This window comes from Echinops telfairi, unplaced genomic scaffold, assembly GCF_000313985.2.
Source record: "Echinops telfairi isolate 266 unplaced genomic scaffold, ASM31398v2 ScPeMD7_5927;HRSCAF=6808, whole genome shotgun sequence".
Classification (NCBI taxonomy): Eukaryota; Metazoa; Chordata; class Mammalia; order Afrosoricida; family Tenrecidae; genus Echinops; species Echinops telfairi.
In genome coordinates this window covers 1,141,821-1,162,497 of record NW_022109827.1, presented here as the reverse complement: position 1 = coordinate 1,162,497, position 20,677 = coordinate 1,141,821, and the positions used below count along the sequence as shown (strand labels likewise).

At 38.6% G+C, this 20,677-nt stretch overlaps 1 long non-coding RNA gene and 1 pseudogene across 2 annotated transcripts in view; both read right to left on the bottom strand.

Moving 5' to 3' along the window:
- Positions 1-553: 553 nt before the first annotated feature.
- The window catches only part of LOC123522358, a 23,719-nt gene continuing 3,595 nt past the window's right edge, over positions 554-20,677 (bottom strand). Inside the window, exons 2-4 of one of the 2 annotated variants that reach the window (XR_006680623.1) lie at positions 13,031-13,123; positions 12,347-12,472; positions 554-595 (exon numbers count right to left, since the gene is read on the bottom strand). This is a non-coding gene — a long non-coding RNA (uncharacterized LOC123522358). Of the gene's footprint in view, positions 596-7,138; positions 8,516-12,346; positions 12,473-13,030; positions 13,124-20,677 lie in introns of those variants that run through there. The other variant, XR_006680624.1, reaches the window with a different exon arrangement.
- Positions 14,432-14,607, bottom strand: LOC115871566 (annotated as a pseudogene).

Sequence of the window (20,677 nt, the reverse complement as noted above, 5' to 3'; positions counted from 1 at the left end):
TGGTTGCTAAGAGTTGGAACTGACTTGATGGCATTGAGTTTGGTTTATTGAGTTACCTGGTGGTGGGCCATGTTTTCTTAAGTGAATCCTAATAGTGCAACCTCTCCTCCCCAAATAACAAAAACCAGATGTGCACACATCTTACATATTTTATATTGAGCATTTTTATGTCTATTTCTTTTTATGTACCTACACATGGTCTGCTCATTCTTTGATGCACTGTATCTCCCTCTCATCTCCCATTAGCTATATTCAAGTAGTATGTTAGACAGGGTTCTCTAGAGAAAGAAAACCAAGACACTTATGATTATATATATATTTAGATAGATAACATAATAAATAAATAGCTAATTAATCTATACAGCAGTACAAATGGCTCAATGCAACTCACTCCCATGAGACAGCTAATACACTGGCAGTCCTTCAAGTCTTGAGGGCTGCCAGGTAGTCCTCTGTAGAACAGTTCAGCCTATCTGGCCATAGGCAGCAAACAGCAAGGCAGGTTGCCAACAGTCAGCCAGATAACAGGGTCTGACAGTCCCCAGCTCAAGCGATGCATACTCCAGCAGTGTGGCGAAGCTGGTCTTGAAGGAACCTACAGTGACACAGACCATGGGTTAGGTGTCCCACAAGTAGTATGGCTTGCAAATTTGAGGTACAGAACAAGCTAAGACAGCCGTGCACTGGTCTGATCATCAAAGAGCACGAGACAAGAAAGACAGGCTCGGCGAGCCATTTATCTCTCCACCCTTCAATTCATCCCACATGTGTTCATTGGCCAAGTTGGCACAATAATCCTACCTATCACAAGTAGTAACGAAATAACTTTGAACCACGAGTGAAGTCCACACAGGGAGCAACAAGAGGTTGAGTGTATCTTAGGAAGAAGATGATTAGGAAAGGGTCTTCATTTTAAAGTTGTGAGAAATTCGAAATAGAAGCATTCTGTTCCAGAATTCTGTTTCAGAAGGCAGAATGTATTCTCACACACAGATCATCTGGACCATCTAGTCTAGGGTCTATATTTCCTCTGGGTAGCAGGAATTGTGCCAGCACTTTGATCTTAATGAATCTTTCCATATTTCAGGAATCATAGACTCATTGTCATACGTTTCCTTACATTTTAAAGTCTCTGAGACCTAAGATACAGAAAACATTGTGGTTCTTTTTTTTTTTTAATTCATGTGGATGGCTTTTAAAAAAAATGTCTGACTGAATAGATTGCTTTGTTCAAAACATTGCAATAGAAGCACAGTTTCCCTTAAAATTATTTCTCCTATTATCTTTCTAAATTGAATACAAAGGAAATACAATATTAAAAAATTAGCTACAGCAAAAGATAAAAGTAGGAAAGCACTGCCCTTCATTTTGTCCCACATGTACACAGAGAACCAAATGTCCCCATTGGTGATGCGTGTAAGAGAGGTGGGATTCAAAGTCCCTCTTGTATCTAAGAAAGTGCTGCCTCAACACAATGTATCACCCCTGAGGGCTCGGCTGGTAAAATGTCAACAATCGCATTTATGCTCAAGTCTAATAGAACCAGAGAGAAACATTTCTAGAACTGAAATAAAAAAGGAGACATGCTTAGAGACTTTGCCTCTTTGAACTAACTGGAACAATAGTGGCCTTGTCTCAGGGGATACAAGCAGTAGAACTTCAGCCACCCCAATAAAATGTTTAGCTTCTTTCCGTAAAATGCAGATAGACATTAGAAAGAGGTGGAATTGGAGACTCATTATCTCACCAGAGTTACTAAGGATTGCTTTAGGGTTTTTACTGTTGTACCATTTCCCTCAAGATTTTCCAAATTTTAATCCACTGAATTGATAGTGTTGGTAGCAAAATATTGTTTTCTGGGTCCAAGCCTCACCCTATGCGTACACACACACACACACACACACACACACACACACACTCAAACATCTCAAGGATCTAAATGTGAAAACAAAACAAAACAAAATCTTAGGAGAAAATAAAGATTCGAGAATGTGGGGCCCACTGTTTAGTGATAGAATGTCAGAAAGGACAACGAAAGAATGAGAGTAGCAAAGGGGAAATCCAATAAATGAGAGCTTTCGTTCACCAAAATACCAAAAAGACATCTTATAGGCTGGGGACATTGTTTTGAAAACCAGCAGGAGCCTTGGTGGCACTGGCACTTCCGTGCCAGGCCACTAACCGCAAGATCTTTGGTAAGATGAGGCTGTTTGCTTGCTACTGTAAAGACTGACAGTCTCAACAGTGAAAGCCCACAATCCATTTACAGCGCCCCCGCATGGACTTTGTCTATTAAATCCCCTTGGTCCATTGACCAAGAATAGCAATAGTCGAAAAAATAAAGAATAAAGTGTTAAAATAAAAAAAAAAAAGAAACGGAATAGTCTTGCCCCCAAACAGAGTGCACTGGAATGTGGAATACTGCAGCTATGGTTAGATAACAATTAACATCGTATCATTTGTTTTTCCTCTTAATCCGTTTTCAATTCGGTCTGGTCTTTACTGCATTCTGCTAGCTTTTGGATTGAAGTTCTTCTGTGGTTTATTCTGTTGTAGTGTGTAGTTGTTGGTTTTGTTTGTTTGTTTTTACTTGAATGATTTTATTTATATGAAACTCGCAATAGACAAATCTGTAGAGACAGCAACTTCAAGAAAGGTTGAAGGGAAATGGGGTAATAATAATAATGGGTACAAGAATAAACATATTAATGGATACAAGAATGCAGAAAATGTTCTAAAATTGATTGGGGTGATGAATACACAACTCTCTTTAATGTACTTAAACATTGAGTTGTATGTTACCTGAATTATATCTCAATAAAATGTTAAAATGTTTTTTAAATGAAGAAAGTATAAGCACTTATAAACATAATGTAGGAGAAAGAAGGTGAGATGTGTGTGGAGGAATTTATGCAAGCAATATTGCTGAAAATAAATGAAAACTGACCAAAGGACAAAAGCTAATGAGAAGACTCAAAAAGTGGATGGAAATCTATTGTACATTAACTTCATTATTTCCTCTATACAATGTTGCCAGATACTCAGCTTTAATAGTGGTGAGAGATAGTCCTTGCCTTCCAAAAATAGACAAATTATAAGAAGAGAGAAGATACACGTGGAAGAGGGGAGTAAGACTATTTATCAACTCTATATAAAAGGCATAATTTAAAGAAACTATGGATTAAGGTATCAGTGTTTTTAAAAAGTGATCATAAGACCTTGGAATTGACTTGATGGCAGTGAGGCCCCAACCAGTGTAGTTCAATGTGGACACATTGTCCTTGAAGAAGTACTGGAACCACTCACTTGGAAGACAGCCATTTGGCCAACTGACTGGAAGAGATCCATATGTTTGCCCATTCCAAAGAAAGGTGACCCAACTGAACGCTCAAGCTACAAAATGATAGCATTGATGTCACATGAAAGTAAAATCTTGCTTAAGATCATCCAACAGTGGTTATAGCGTACACTGCCAGGGAACAGCCAGTGGTTCAGGCCAGATTCATAAGAGGACGTGGAATAGGGGATAGCATTGCTGATGCCAAATGGATCTTGGCTCAAAATTGAGAATGCCAGAAAGATGTTTACTTGTGTTTTATTGACTGTGCAATGGTATTTGACTGTGTGGACCAAAATAAACTGTGGATAACCTTGAAAAGAATTGGAATTTCAGAACACTTCATTGTGTTCATGAGGAACTTATACACGGATCATGAGGCAGTTGCGTGAACAGAACACAGTTTAAAATCAGGGTGGTATCCTCTCATCATACTTGTTCAATCTAAGCAGTGATAAGAGAAGTGCTATCAGGATGGAAGGAAGGCTTATTAACAATCTGCAATATTCAAGTCTTACAACCTTGCTTGCTGAGAGTGAGGAGGAATTGAAGCACTTGCTGATGAGGATCAAAAGTGGTCACCTTCAGTACGGCATATACCTCAGCAGAAAATGAAAATCCTCCCAACTGTATCAATAAGCCATATCATGACAAACAGAGAAGCTATTGAAGTAGTCATAGATTTCACTTTCATTGGATCCACCATCACCACTCAAGAAGGCAGCAGACAAGAATTCAAATGACATTGGGCGAATCTGCTGCCACAGACCCCATCAATGTGTTCAGAAGCAAAGATGGCACTTTGAGTACTGAGGTGCATCTGACCCAAGCCATGGTCTTTTCAACTGCCTTCTAAACAGGTGACAACTGGACAATGAACACTGAAGAAGAATCTATGCCTTTGAATTATGGTGTTGGTCAAGAATATTAAATATACCACGGACTGCCAGAAGAATGATCAAGTATCAGAAGATGTAAAGCCAAAATGGTACTTCAAAGCCAAAATATCAAATTCATTGTCAATGAGTCAGCTTTTACTTATAGAAACACCATTATAGGGCAGAGTAGAGCTGTCCGTTAGGGTTTCTGAGGCTGTAAATCTTTATAGGAGCAGAAAGGCTCATCTGTCTCCTATGGAGAGGCTGGTGGACTTGAACTGTTGACCTTTCAGCTTGCAGTACAGCTCACAATCCAGTATACTACCAAGGTTCCTTATAATGGTCTTTAGAAGCTAGAATATCAAGGTCTCATAAACCGTTTATCAGGAGGGACCAAACCAAAGCAACAACAACTCCTAGTGACCCTCCCTGGAGAGGGTAGAACTGCCCTTGTGAGTTTTCCAGACTGTAACTCTTCACAGGAGTCAAAAGTCCCAACTTTCTCTCACGGAGGGCTGCTGGTTTTGAACAGTGAATCTTGCAGTTTGCATTCCAATGTATAAACGCAAGGCCACCAGGGCTCCTTACTCAGGAAGGCCCTGCCCCTGGAAAATGACATCATACTTTATAGAGTACAGTGTCAGCCCCCAAAGAGGAAGACCTTCAAAGAGATGGGTTGGTGCATGCGCGGCAGCAATGGGTCCAACATGAGAACCATTGTGAAGGTGGTTCAGGACGGTGCTGTTTGCTTCTGTTCCAGCTCTCACAACAATAGCATTTTATAGGGCAGTTTCAGAATTACAGAAAACTGAGCCGAGGGAGTTTCCATTTAACCTTGGTGGAAATGGCACGTGCCACGCCTGACTTCCCCTGGCTACACCAGCGGGAAGGAGAATCCAAGGCCATGTCAGCCCAAGGGTGGGTCCTGAGACACAGGGGGCCTGACGGCAGAGTGGGCCTGCTCTGGGCTGATCACCACCAGGTTAGCGCGGGAACACCCCCCTCACCACCACCCCCCACTACCCCCACCCCCGGTGCTGCACAGGAGAAAGTGCAGGCTTCCACGACCATAAAGATGCGCAGTCTTGGAAACGCACAGGGCAGTTCGACCCGGGCCTCAATGGTCAGTCTGAGCCAGACTTGACTCGATGGCCAGGAGTTTTTGTTTGAGAGATCAAACATGCTTCCACCCTCCGAACAGCAGCGAGGTGCTATGGTAGGCCCAATCTTATTTCAGGGAAAACACTCTTGCTCTGGCAAATGTAGTGTTTTGAGGAAAAATAAAGAAATGCTTTAATTTAGAAGTGTACCTGACCAAAGCATGTTTGAGAAAAATGGTACACGATACTTTCCTCTCAGAAACACATGAAGAATACCAACCTACTAAAAACTGAGAAGTCCCGCAGTCAAGAGATCTATCTACTTTTGTTCTTTTCTCAAATGTATTTAGTAAAGAGATTGCCCCCTGCAGAAAATGCAGATAGGCCATCAGTGCCTGCCTGGGCTCTTAGCCCATGGTCTTGATTGCAGGAACTGAACTCCAGTCTTTCCCAGGGAAAGTAAGCATTTAGGTAAGCATCCTCTCCCGCTGGCCTGTCGCTAGTCTATGCCTGCCCAAACCCTTAGCACCCTTAAGTAAGAATAAATCCAGGAAGACGTGAACTCACAATTCCAACTATCAATCATGTCCACCCCAGAGATATAATAACAGCAGCGTAGTGAGTTGTGAGACATTCTCCAGAGATCTCTGCAGTCTCCACCCATGGAAGGGTCACGCTAAGTGGCCACCTTTAATGCCTTCTGCTTCCTTCAGAAAAGGAGAAAGGCTCGGTATGTCGTAGAAACAGTCTCACTTCTAGAAGCTGGAAAAGAAACTCTTTCTTTTGAAAAAAAAAAAAAGCAGAACATTACTTCAGAGCTTTGCAACCAAGGTGCTGGGTGGGGGTTGGGGTGGGAAGTGTCTAGCGTGGCTCCCCCTTCAGCACTTAGGGTCATGGGATAGGGCCAGAAAAGTACAGCAGTTGCCTCTAGCTACACACAGGTTTTCTCAGGGTGTGATACAAATAGTATTCTATTTCATGCTAACAGGGCATGAAAAAGATCGAGAAGTACCCTGATGTGCTCAGGATATTTGTGTACTGACTCACTCTTCTTAACTTGCAAAATAACTAGATAGGTGGAATAAACAACGCATCGGAAAATGAACATGAAACACACATTTTAAACAACATTATACATAATTTTTATGAGATTGAAAACATTTTAGTATAGTTATCTAATTATGTCACAAGGAATATATAAAATATTTGTAAAAGGGGTCATTTTATTCCTAAAATAAGTGTGAATGGTACCATAATAAAAGGTGACAATTCCATACCATTTCATCTTAAACCAAAAGAAATAGCCACGAAAACTTCTATATGACATGAGCTATTGAAAAGCCTTTTTTTTTTCATTTTATTGGGAGCTCGTACAACACTTATCACAATCCATACATCCATCCATTGTGTCAAGCACAGTTGTACATTTGTTGCCCTCATCATTCTCAAAACATTCGCTTTCTACCTGAGCCGTTGGTATCAGTGCCTCATTTTTCCCCTCCCTTCCTGCTCCCACCTCCCTCATGAACCCTTGATAATTTATAAATTATTATTATTTTGTATCTTGCCCTATCCGACGTCTCCCTTCACCCACTTTTCGGTTGTCTGTCCCCCAGGGAGGAGGTCACACACAGTTCCTTGTAATCGGTTCCCCCTTTCTACCCTACCTTTCCTCCACCCTCCCGGTATCGCCACTCTCACCACTGGTCCTGAGGGGCTCATCTGTCCTGGATTCCCTGTGTTTCCAGTTCCTATCTGTACCAGTGCATATCCTCTGGTCCAGCCAGATTTGTTAGGTAAAATTGGGATCATGATAGTGGGAGGGTGAGGAGGAAGCATTTAAGAACTAGATTGAAAAGCCTTTTGAATATTATAGTCCATAGAATTCAACCTGCATTTGATTATATAGTAAGATTTATTAAGTACAATATTGGCAAAATGGCATGTTACCAGGAGGATATTATTAAAAAGCCTAAGATTATTACCAAGCACACAAAAGCAATTGAAAAATATAATACATTGAGCATGATAGAACAGCATTTTAAAGCTAAAATTGATAGTATATTGTTTACACAAGAATTCATGATAGGGGAATTTTTATTGATTAATAAAAGGCTAAGTCAGTGAGCATGTTTAATGGGATTATGTTACCAGAAGAATCAAATGGATGCTTTTCAATTACTGCCTAATAGAGTACGTGAAACTCAACCCATCAAAGAGACACACTTTTGACAAACTATCTGCATTTTCCAAGTTTACAGAACAATTCTCCCTGCATATTAAATCTCACATTTACAGATTTTCACACATTCCCTACACTGAGGCAAATTTATGACTTATTTCTAACACTTTAGGTGAAGAAATATATTAAAATCAAGAATTTACATTCATCAAATATCCATCTGTCTTCTACATTAGGTATTCAAATCTTCCCTAAAACATGTACATCCTTTTGCTGTAGATATTCAGACTTAAAATTAGGACATGCATGCATTACCCATGGCTTATACAGCCCATATGTACACAGATATCACATCACATTGTTTTTAATGGACCTGTGCAATGCTCTTATTTTATTTCATTCGTTTCCCTGAGCTTTATCCATTCCCATTTACAGTGCCCTCTCTATAAAAAATGTCCACTCAAACATATCTAATGAATGTCGCAACGTACCTGAATTACACTCTGAAAAATAATATTTTTGTGTTTAAATTTATATAAATTATTGTCCTATAGAACTCATTCTCTCATTCCAAGAGCTATCCTTATTACAATATTAATGATTAACTACTTCTTATCACTATGTTATATTTTATTGAATGTTCACAACAACATTCTGATGATGCATTTCCCAAGGGGTGAAAATCAAAATTGCTTGCAACTTCTTAATCCAAATAATGCCATGATATATCATATACATCCTCGAAATATGCAGTCATGTTTCTCCCACATGGTTCTAGATGCAAGTTCAGGTTCTGATGTCACAGTTCTAATGGATCCTTGAAGACATCAACAGGAAAGCTGTTTAAGTCTTAATCTGCCTGCTTTTGGAATCAGAGCAGAGGTCTACTCTGCTGAGCAATGCTTGTCTGGGGAGTTCCTGGCTTCTTTTTTTTCCTCAGCTCCTCCTTAATTTCGAGAAGCCAATTCCATTTGTCAAGCACATAGATTGACAGGAAAACAGTCTTGATTTATCCATGCTAGCAATGAAATTATTATTAGTATCCACAGGGAAAAACAACAACAACCTTATTAATATCAACTCATAATGACCCTACTGGTCTGAGTACAACTGCCCCTGTGGGGTTCCAAGACTATCATTCTCTTTATATTTTTATTGACTGTAATTCTTTTCAATAAATCATTTTATTTCAGGCTCTTACAGCTCTTATAACAATCCATTCATCAACTGTATCAAGCACATTTGTACATACGTTGCCATCATTTCCAAAACAGTTTCTACCTTAACCCTTGGTAGGAGCTCCTCTTTTTTTCCCTCACTCCCCGACCCTCCCACCCTCATGATCCCTTGATAAATTGTCAATTATTATTACTTTCAAATCTTACACCGTCCACTGTCTCCTTTCACCCACGTTTCTATTGTTCATCCCCCTGGGGGGGTATACTTCAATCATTGGGCTCGGTTACCCCTTTCTCCCTGTGTTCCCCCCACCTCCCCATACTCTCATGGTATCGCTACTCCTATTATCTATCGTTCCTGAAGGGTTTATTTGTCCTGGATTCCATGTGTCAAGAGCTTTTATCTGTACCAGTGTACATGCTCCAGTCTAGCTGGATTTGTAAGGTAAAACTGGCGTCATGATAGTGAGGGGAAGGAAGCATTAAAGAACTAGAGGAATGTTCTGGTTCATTGGTGGTATACTGCGACCTGGCTGGCTCATCCCTTCCTTGTGACTCTTCTGGGAGGGGATGTCCAATTGTTTACAGATGGGCTTTGGGTCTCCACTCAGGCTCCCCTCATTCGATATTACACTGTCATTCTTTACAGGAGTAGAAAGTCTCAAAGCCTCATCTTTCTCCTTTAGTGCAGCTGGTAATTGCAAACTACAGACCTTGTACTTAGCAACCCAGTGTGTAACCTACTACACCACCAGGGCTCCTGGGTTATTTCAAGAGTCGTGGGAAACTGTGAGACTCTTCCCGTTAGACTGGCCAACTAACACACCCAAATGACTAACTCACAGAACTGATCCGGTTGAGTGTGAGCAGGAGTCATGGGCATAATTTCTCATCCATGACCTTGGAAATTTGTTTTGGGTTGTACGCTGTGACATCAAATCCCACCACCTGGAAAACCACATTCTGCGGCAGTTCTGCCAAGCTTATCAGTCATCCTACTCAAAACGCACTGCCATACAGTCCATTCTGGGCATATGGGCATTTTAAATAGACACCCCTGGGTCATCTTTGGTGAAAAATGTATATGTCTGCCAACAAGTCAGATGTGACTATGGGGGTTAACAGGAAAAATTACAAAGTCTGTGATATAAAAACCATGTCAAGTAATTCACTGCACCACAGACTTTGTGCCAACCTGGCCAATAGACACATGTGGGATTAATAAGGTTGCAGTTTAATTGTAAGGTAAAGAGATAAATGGATTGGAGAGTCTCGCCTGTCCGACTCTTGCACTCTGACCATCAGACCAGTGTGTGGCTGCCTTAGTTAGTTCTCTGTCTCCACTTGGGAGCTACACTACCTTGGGACACCTAACCCATGGACCCTGTCACTATAGTTGGAGGTTCCTTCAGGACCTGCTTCACCACATTACTGGTGTGTACATCACTTGAGCTGGGGACTGTCAGACCCTGTCATCTGGCTGACTATTGGTGACCTGCCCTGCTGTTTGATGCCTGTGGTTGGACTGCCTATATTGTTCTACAGAAGAGTCAGCTGTCTGCTTCCTTGACTTGCATCCAACAGCCCTCGTGAATTGAAGGACTTCCAGTATATTAAGTATCTCATGGAAGTTAGATAGTTGAACTGAGCCCTCTGTACTGTTCTGTGGACCAGTTAGCTGTTTATTTCATTGTGTTATATTTATCTATCTAGATAAAGCTATAAAATCATAAGTGTCATGGTTTTGTTTCTCTATAGAACCCTGTCTAACACTGATCTCAACCATGAAATTCAGAAACCTACGTAATGGTCTTCTGCAGATCTGGCTGTAGGTTTTTGTTGGCCCATAAAGAGGCAGCCCTGGGCTACAAAATCCAATGGGGATACAAAAGTCACCCATGTATCTCTCTGGAGGGAAAAAGGCCTATTTCAGGAAAGATGATTATTATTTCTGAAGTTATATTATTAATCTAATATGAAAATCTCTATCCTGTAATAAGTGGATTTAATTCACTAAAATGTTTTAATATTTTGAAGATTTTCTGATATCTTATTCTTACATTTCTTTTTCTTTTATTTTGCAGCTTAAAATTATAGAGGGAAATTAATCTAGCCTTATGGGCTTTAGGAAGGGATAATAAAGTTTAAAAGAGACATGATGTATTATTTTTTATCTTTATTATCCCTTTCTAAAGCCCATAAGGTTAGATTAATTTCCCTCTATAATTTCATTCTATTTATCCATCAGTATATCATTTGTCAAATAATATTAGTACCTCAGCATCGGCTCATCTCTTTTTGTTCTCTCACGGTCCATTGCTATCCTTATTGGTGTCATCTAAGGTTGGTATCTTATTTCTAAATTTTGGGATATACCTCATTGTTCCAGTTGATCCTTTTTTTTTTAAATCAATTTATTGGGGCTCATACAATTCATCACAATACATAGATCAATTGCGTAAAGCACACCTATACATTTGTTGCCCTCATCATTCCCAAAAGATCCTTTTTCTTAAAACTCCACTAATTCATTGATTATTCCTAAAAACAAAACAAAACTTAGTTCCTTTCCCTAAGACTTATTTCTCTCTTGATGAAATATTTCCTATAATACTCTTTTCAAAGAAATTTTGGGGGTTGATAAACTTTTTTGTATTTTATTACTCATATTTCACTCTGACACATAAATGTAGTTTACAGAGATGTAAAAATCTAGCGTAAGGTTCCATTTTGAAAATAAGACTTGCTATACTTTCTTGTGTCCAAATTTGCTGATGAAAAGACTGATGTCAACTTCATTCATGATTCTCTGTGTGTACTATCTCTCAGAAATCTAAAACTCTGTGTTGTAATCTGGGCTTGACCACCCTGGTGACCAACATTTCACCCCCTAGGCAACTTTGGCTCTTAGAAACCCTCCCTGGGCTTTCACCAGCCTGGTTGTCACCTAGCAGATCACCAAGTTTTTCCTTCAAGAGCCTATAGGAAGGGGTTGGACTACCGGCTTTTTGACTGAGTGCTGCACTGTTAGCACTAGCCACGGCCTTGTAAGAAATGGTGACATGTTAAGCTCCCATGTAGTACTAAAGAACATCTATAATTATTTTTGATAATGTAAAGATTTCTTTTACAATTCTATTAGTTTGTTGAATTCCCCAGGGTCTTAGATAGCTTAATATTAATAATATTGCAACATTTTTTATTTCAAAATAAGGAATATACTGCAATACTCCATTTGTATTTTACATACACACATTCATAAACCTACTGAGACATTTTGCTGTTTTTTTACTAAAATTTTTAGGTTATCCTGAGATACATAAGCATCATCTTCCAGGAAAACAATGGAAAATTATTTGAGACAGTATTCTATTTTCAGGTTTAACTGCAACTTAATTTGATGTATGCACCCTAATTTCCAATTATTTCTAAGAATGTGATGTTCGTTACCATGCGGTATTTTAATGCAGCCTTGTAATCTGTGGACTGTTCTTCACCAATGAAGACACAAAAATAACGTAGGACTTGCAATAAATAGAAACAGTTCTACATGGCAGCTTTGTGATGCTTTCAATTATCTTAATAGAACCGAAACTAAGCTTTAAAGACCTGTTCAGACCTGCTTATGGTACGTAATGGAATGACTAGCGATGCTGAATGTAAGAACTTACAAGGATTTTTGAAGCGGTGACAATGTGGTCATGCATCTTCTCCACAGGAAGACTCCAGACATGCTTGACAAGCATTTGTTCTACATTATGTTTGTGTACTTCAGACAGCAGGGACAAAGGTTGTGCCTTGAAAACATGAGTTCACATTTCAGAAACCAGAACTCACTTTTCTATGTTCCTCGAATTAAGTCACCTTACTATGAATAGTACCTGACAAGGGCATATGAGATTCTACCCATAGAATTCTTTTGAATACTCAAAATGAAATTTCCTTTTTGAAAACAAAATGGAAATGTTCAAAATTTAATACATTTTAATCAAGTAACCCCTGCATATTGAGGGTTAGTATGTAGTGAGGAGCTGCTCTTGTAGAGATTACATGTAAGAGGGATCAGGAAAACTAAGCAGGTAAGTTTGGCTAACAAACTTCTATTAACAATAAAATAAAACAGCAATGACAAAATAACAAGGGAAAGGTGGATTTCTTTAAATAGGGTGATCAATAAAGGCACATTGAGGTAGTTGTATCAATTGAAATAAATCCAGAGTATAGAAAAGCCAGCCTGGAAAACATTGAGAAAAAATAAAAATGAAAAACTAAACTCTCATAGAGACCCTATTGTACAGAGTAGAACTGCTCCTTCAGGTTTCCAGGACACTAAATATAGGAACATACTGACTTACCTTTCTCCTAAAATGCAGCTGGTGGACTTGAACCACTGGCCTTGCAGTTAGCTGCCCAATGCTTAATCTACTGTATCACCATCCTCCTTAAACCTTATGGAAAAAAACAAAAACAAAAAATCAATCTCACTGCTATAGAGTTGATGCTGACTCATAGAAACCGTATAGGACAAGGTAGAACTGCCCATTACAGAAGGGTCGCGGGGAAGAGATGAGCCAGTCAGGGCGCAGTGTAGCAATGATGAAACACAACTTTCCTCTAGTTCTTTAATGCTTCTCCCCCGCCGCCGCCCACACAATCATGATCCCAATTCTATCTTACAAATCCAGCTAGACCAGAGGATGTACACTGGTACAGATTAGAGCTGGAAATACAGAGAATCTAAGACATAGACCCCTTAGGACCAATAATGAGAGTAGCGATACCAGGAGGGGAAAGAGAAAGTAGGGTCGAAAGGGGGAACGGATCATAATGATCTACATATAACTCCCTCCTTGGGGGATGCACAACAGAAAAGTGGGTGAAGGGAGACATTGGACAGTGTAAGACATGAAAAAAAAATAATTTATACATTATCAAGGGTTTGTGAGGGAGGGAGGGGGAATAATTAGGAGCTGATACCAAGGGCTCAAGTAGAAAGCAAATGTTTTGAGAATGATGGTGGCAACAAATGTACAAATGTGTTGGACTCAATGGATGTATGTATGGATTGTGATAAGAATTGTATGAGCCCCCAATGAAATAATTTTTTAAAATAATAATAATTTGGCAAATATCTCAACAGACTGATCACTAGATTTAGCTTATAGTCAGGTTTACTACAAATATATTTGTCCTTTTTTAACTGCATTTTCAGCAAACAAGCTACATTTTATCTTGTTGCATCACTGACCTTTGAAGAAAAGCAGTTTTAGGAAACTCGTCTTGAAAATGCAGACATGGCCTATCTTTGGAACGAGCCAGTAATGGGAAAAAGTTATTAATATTATAATCATCTGCAATCAGTAGGAAGAGAATGTATACTAAAAATAATTATAGTTTGAAGTTTTAAATCATTCTCTTTGTACCTCCGTATGAATATAAGATCAGCTTTCCATGGTGACCAATCTAAATTTAGATACAAGGTATGGAAGAGTTGTTTTTTCATAATATGATGATATCCAGTTTTCATGAAATAAATGATTTAAAGAGACATAACACAGTACTACAAATGTGAAACTGGACCTTTTGGATGGACATAGCTCTTGCCATGTTCCGGTTCAGATTTAAGGAATAACACATCAATTGCACTTGGAAATTTAAGATGGCATTCAACTCCTAATCAGGATGAGAAAATGTCCAGTGGTTTTCCTTCAGTGAAATCTTTTTTTTTCTTTTCTTTTTTTTTGAAGAGTCCCCCAAGGGGGTGCACTGTTCCCGGAAGTACTGCAATACCAGGTCGATGCGTGGAGTGGACGAAGCAAGCTCCTATTCCATCTCCCTGCTCCAAAAATCCATTTAACATATTGTCCTCGGATAGAGGACGTATCAGATATTAAACTGATAAGACTTCAGTGAAATCTTATAAGATTTCTGTGGCCACTAGCCATATAGAGTTGTTTGTTTTTTTTTCTCGAAATTTTGCCCAGATCAATTATGTCTTGGCTTATTGTACATTTGAATATGGAAGGGAGACAAAACAATTGAGATCATTTGAGTCACAGAGAATGCTGAAGAATCAATGGCTGGCCAGTGAGCACTAATTCTCTATCGCTCATCAGACATCTGACATAAATGCCCAGAGGAGAGTGCTGGGAAGCCCACACTGGAGGCCGAATCCAGCAATTTCTTTGGATGCATTCACTCATAATCTGAAACAGATTTAGCATATTAGACATAATTTGGCTTTAATAACTGTCTTTGAGCACAGACCCTAGGGTTGTTTTTAAAAAAATATTCATTTGAAATTTAATTCTTTGAGGGGGGAAAGTACAGAATTAGTCTTGGCTACAATAATATGCCATATGCTTGAAGAATACGTTGAACTAAATACATCTTTATGGTAGTTTGATATAAAGTAACTACAATGTTAAGTATTTTTCTGATCCAAACAGGTACAAAATTCACTAAAAGCTCAAAACCAAACCATGGTCAGTTTAGTCAATTCAGACTTATAGTGACCTTGTACAGGGTCTGAGGCTGTATATCTTTACAAGAGCAAATATTCTCTTCTTCTTGGAGTAACAGCTGGTGGGTTTGAACCATGGACCTTGTGGTCGGCCATTCAAAGCTTACCCTACAGTGCCTGAGAACAAATCTTCTGGTGTTTTCGTTTGGTTATTCTATGTTATAACTATTTAAAACTCAAACAGATATTTTTTTCTTTCTTTAAGTAGCACTTAATGCATATCCCTTGTCTATCAGGTTGACATCCTGTGCTGGCTTGTATGTTGCTACGATTCTGAAAGCTGTGTCACAGATGTTTGAAATTCCAGCAGGTGTGACAACGGTCTGAGGCATTTCTAAACTAGGAAGAAAGCCTTGGTGGTGTACTTCCAATAAGTAGCCAATTAAAACCAGATAGACCACAATAGAATACTGTTCAATCTAGTGCTGGTAGATTAGCTCCTCAGGTTGGAAGACATCCAAATCATAAACATACCGGGCCTGCAAAAATGGACACATTCACACCACCCATTGTGAAGATGATGGAGTACTGGGCAACACTTGGCTCTGTTGCCTTAGGTCACCATGAGTCAGAGCCAACCCTACAGCAACTACTCACGACCAGGATGATCTCATACTACTACCAAGCTCTCCTTCAATGCAGGCTTTGTTTTACTCATTACAGAAAGCACATCTTTTTACTAATCATTTTAATATTTCAAATTTAACTTGAAGAGGGTAAGAACACTCTCTTGAAAGCAAGAATTAAGTTGTAAAAATAAGCGAACATGTTTAATAAAAAAGGCAAAAAGGATTAAAGACAGGTGTCCTGGTGGTAGAGCAGTTATGAGTTGGGCTGCTAACTGCAAGTTCAGCAGTTTGAAATCAATAAATACTCTTTGGGGAAAAGACAGGGTTTTCTACTCCGATAAAGAGTTACAGTTTCAAAAACCCACAGGGGCCATTCTACCAATTTCCATAGGGTCACTGAGTCAGCATAGACTTGTTAGCAATACGTTTGAGAGTTTTTAAGAAAGGATTAAAGCTGAAAATTAATTTGGATGAGATACATTGCAAAATTTCATATTCTTTAAAAAAAATTGTTAAACCTCAGAATAAGCCCCATCATGCATTTGATACAGAAATGAATTGTTTTCTAAAACAGACATTTCTTTAAACTATCCACATTTTTAATTTAAAGGCATTTCTCCTATTTTATAAGTGTTTAACTCAACATTTTCTGTAATACATAGAGAGAAAATCATCGATTAAATAATGAACTGTTTAAGAGATAAATTACTATAAGTTCAGAGTAAAAAAGGAGTGTTCATTTTACTAAATCTTTCTTCTCCCAAATTTTTAAAATAGTTGTATCATTAGTGTTTTTTAAATATGAACAAAGTTACAGTGAATGTTTCAGGAATTGTATAAAAACATTTTTAAAAAGCTTTGTAGAAAGTAGAGCTTTATAAAAATCTACTTCTATCATCTGTAAATATTTTTTGTTTTTTTTGTAATATAGAAAGTATGTATTTTACTAAATTGTTTTCACAAATTGTAAATATACACTACTTATAAAATTTCCATCAAAAAGCATACATATTTTGGGAACATTTTGTTAGGCTTGCAATTCTATTCAGATTATACTCTAAACAGATAACTTTTTATTTTACATTTGAAGTTTAAAGTCTTGTCTCTTCTAGATGGTTTGTGTGCTTCAAAATGGAATAAACTTCCATCATCATTTTAAAAAACTAAAGTGAAACTATAGAAATGGTGTGTTAGGTGTTCTCTGTCGAGTCAGTTCCGACTGAAAGCAACACAAGCTGCTTGGTTATCGCCATCCTCACAATCCCTGCTATGCTGGAGTCCTTGTTGCAACCACTGCATCAGCCTATCTTGTTTAGGGTCTTCCTTTTTTAGATGACCTTTCACTACCCCAAACATGTTCTACCCCAAGGGCTGGTCCCTCTTGATAACGTGGCCACGTATGTGAAACAAAGTCTTGTCATCCTTCTTACTAAGGATCATCCTGGTACTTTTCCCAAGACAGGCTCTTCATTCTTCTGACAGCCCTTGGTATACTTAATATTCTTTGCCAACACTGAAATCCACAAGCATCAATGATTCGATCTTCTTTATTCATTGTCCACCTTTCACCTGCATCAAAGACCATTGATTATGGTTTTGATGGAGTGCATCTTACTCCTCCAGGGACATCTCTACTCTTTAGCACTCTGAGGAGGTCTTTGCAGCAGACTAGTCCAGGGCAGTTCAGCGTTTTGATTTTCTGACGGCGTTCTGACATGGGTTGCCATAGTGGCTGCACCAATGGGCTCAACCCTCTGAAGGAGTATGAAGATGGTGCAGGGCCAGGCAGCATTTTGTCTTGTTGTGCATTGGGTCACTGTGCATCAGAACCAACTGGATGGCATCTAACAACAACAGAAAGTGATAGTGATGTTCCTTTGTTCCCTCTGCCCTCCCCAGTAGCCATCAAAGAACACTGCTTTCTGGGTATCTATGTATTCTTGTCTTTTTCAAAATGAGTTCAGGATTGATTTGTGTGGTTCACTCAGCATAATAATCTTCATATTATACTTCCAGAACTTATCATTATTCTTGATAATTTTAGAGTATTTCACTCTATATAGGTATCACAATCTGTTTACTCAATCATCCACTGCTGGGCACTTAAGTTGTTTCCATCTTTTTGCTCTTGTGAATGCTGCTGCAGTGGATTTAGGCGTGCACGGGGCTATTCATGTCACCACTCTTAGATCTTGAGGGTATAAAGAAGGAATGAACTGCTAGGTCATAAGGTATGTATTTGTAAGGAGTTGAGAAAATGCCATAACATTTTCCACACTGTTTATAATATTCCATAATCCCACTAGCTGTGTATAAGGTTCCAGTTTCCCCACAATTTTACCAGTATTTGTTGTTTCTTGTTTTTCAGAATAGTGTCAGTTTGGAAGAGGTGAGAGGGTATCTCATCGAAGTTTGGATTTGCATCTAATTGCTAATAATCATGAGCATCTTTATATGTTTTTGTTAACAGTCTGTTCTCTTTGAAGAAATGCATGTTCATTTCCTTTGTCCGTTTTGTATTAGATTATCATTTTGTTGAACTTTTCTATGTATTTTGAAAATTGTATCCTTATCATCTATATGATTTTTTTACCCGTCTGTGGGTCTCCTTTGATAAAATCTCTTAATGAGGACAATTATTTTTTATGACTTCTCTGCTGTCTAGTTTGCTTTTTGTTCTTAGAGCATTTGTAATTGTGTTTGGTAGTCTATTCTCTACAAAAGCATATCCCATTAACTTTGTCCCTATGTTATCTTCCAGAAACTTTAGAATTTTAGATTTAACATTTAAGTCTTTAACCCATTTTGAATTATTTTTGTATATTGTGAGAAGCATGTAATCATTTCATTTTTCTACAAATAGGTATCCAGTTTTGCCAGCACCATTTGGTAAAGAGACTATTTCTATCCTATTAAATAGCATTTGATCCCTTGTCGATTATTAGCTGCCTATAGATGAATATACTTCTGTATTCTCAATCATCTTCCACTATTCGGTTTCTGTCATTATACCAGTACAAGGCAGTTGTATTATTAGATTTACTACATGTTTTGAGATCAGAACTCCTCTTTGTTGTTCTTCAATGTTGCTTTGGCTATTCAAGGTCCCCTTCCTTTCCATGTAAAGTTAGTGATAAATATTTCCATTTTAATAAAGAATATTATTGCATTATATCTATAGACTGATTTGAGTAGTACTAACATTTGCAAAGTGTTGCCTTCCAGCCCATGAGCATGACCTGTTTTCCCATTAATTTTGTTCTCTGTTTCTTATGTGTTATTTAATAGTTTATCTTGTACAGGACTTTTATATCCCTGGTTGTATTGATTTCTAGGTATTTTATCCTCTTGAGGGCGATTGTAAGTGGTATTTTTTTTTAATTTTCAAAATTTCTTTTGCTGGTATAAAAGAAGCCAATCAATATACAAAGGAAAAGAAAAATGTGGAAGACAAAAGTTAAAATTAGCAGGAGAAACAAACAAAAAAAGAACAGAGTGATGACAAAATGGGTAGGGAAAAAAGAGAAAATCAATAAAACCAAAACTTGGTTCTTTGAAGAGTAAAATTGATAAAACTTTAAACTTATTTAAAAATTTCTAATTAGTGACATTTCACCAGATCAGATTGGAAAACATTCAGAAGGGTCAGCAGAGAGACCTGGAACACTTTAAAAGGTTGGGCTGTTTTCTGTTTTGTTTTGTTTTCTTTTTTCCCTTTTTCTTTCTTTTTGCTTATTTTTTTTTCTCATTTCTATCCATATAGGAAAGGCAGGATAACCAATCCCGAGGAGAAAACAATGGGGCTGATGCCTCTGGGGGGACATAGAAAGGAAGAGGTGGGAGAAAGGGAATAGGGAGCCAATAAACCCAGGGAAAACAGAACAATAAGAGATCTAAATTTGATGGTTAGGAGGGCGTAGAATGCCTGATGTGGTTTGATCAAGTGCAATGTAGCCGATAAAGCACTTAGAGTTGTCCCACATGAAAGTGGGACAGGAGGAAAGTAAAAAGAAATAGAGGAAAGAACCAGGAGACAAGACATTCATAGAGGTATAAATATAGGCATGCATATGTATAAATACATTACTATACAACGATAGGGATATAGGGCTAGGTACACATAATTAAATGTTAAGCATTAAGGTAGCAGACGGGCACTGGTCTCTCTAGTCAAGCATGCCTTCAATGCAAGAACACTTTGTCCTAATGACCCAGCATGCTAGGATGCTCACCTTCCCACAACAATCACTAAATCAAAACGGGTGCATAAATAAATGTAATGAAGAAAGCTGATGGTGCCCGGCTATTACAGGATAAAGCATTTGAGGTCTTAAAGGCTTGAAGGTAAACAAGAGGCCATCTAGCAGGGTAGCAACAAAGCCTGCATGGAAGAAACACACCAGCCTGAGTGATCCCGCAGTGTCGACAGGATATGGTATCAGGCTTCAGAAGACCCAAAACAAATGCAAATGATGAGGTTCAGAGTGGAGACCCAAAGCCCATATGTAGATAATTGGACATTGCCTCACAGAAGGATCACAAAGAAAGAACGAGACAGACGGGGTACAGCACAGCACCAATGGAACACCCAACATTCCTCTAGTTCTTTAATGTTCCCACCCCCGCCCCCTACTATCATGACCCCAGTTCTACCTTACAAATCTGCCTAGACTACAGCATGTACACTGACACAGATAAGAGCTGACACATGGAATCCAAGACAGATAAACTCCTCAGGAACAGCAATGGGACTAGCAATACCATGAGGGCAGAGGGATAAGGGGGAGAAACAGGAAACCAACTCCAATGACCAACGTATAATCCCGCCACCACCCCCTCCCCAGGAGGATGAACAACAGTAATGTGGGTAAAGGGAAACAGTGGGTGGTGTAAGATATCAAAATAAAAGT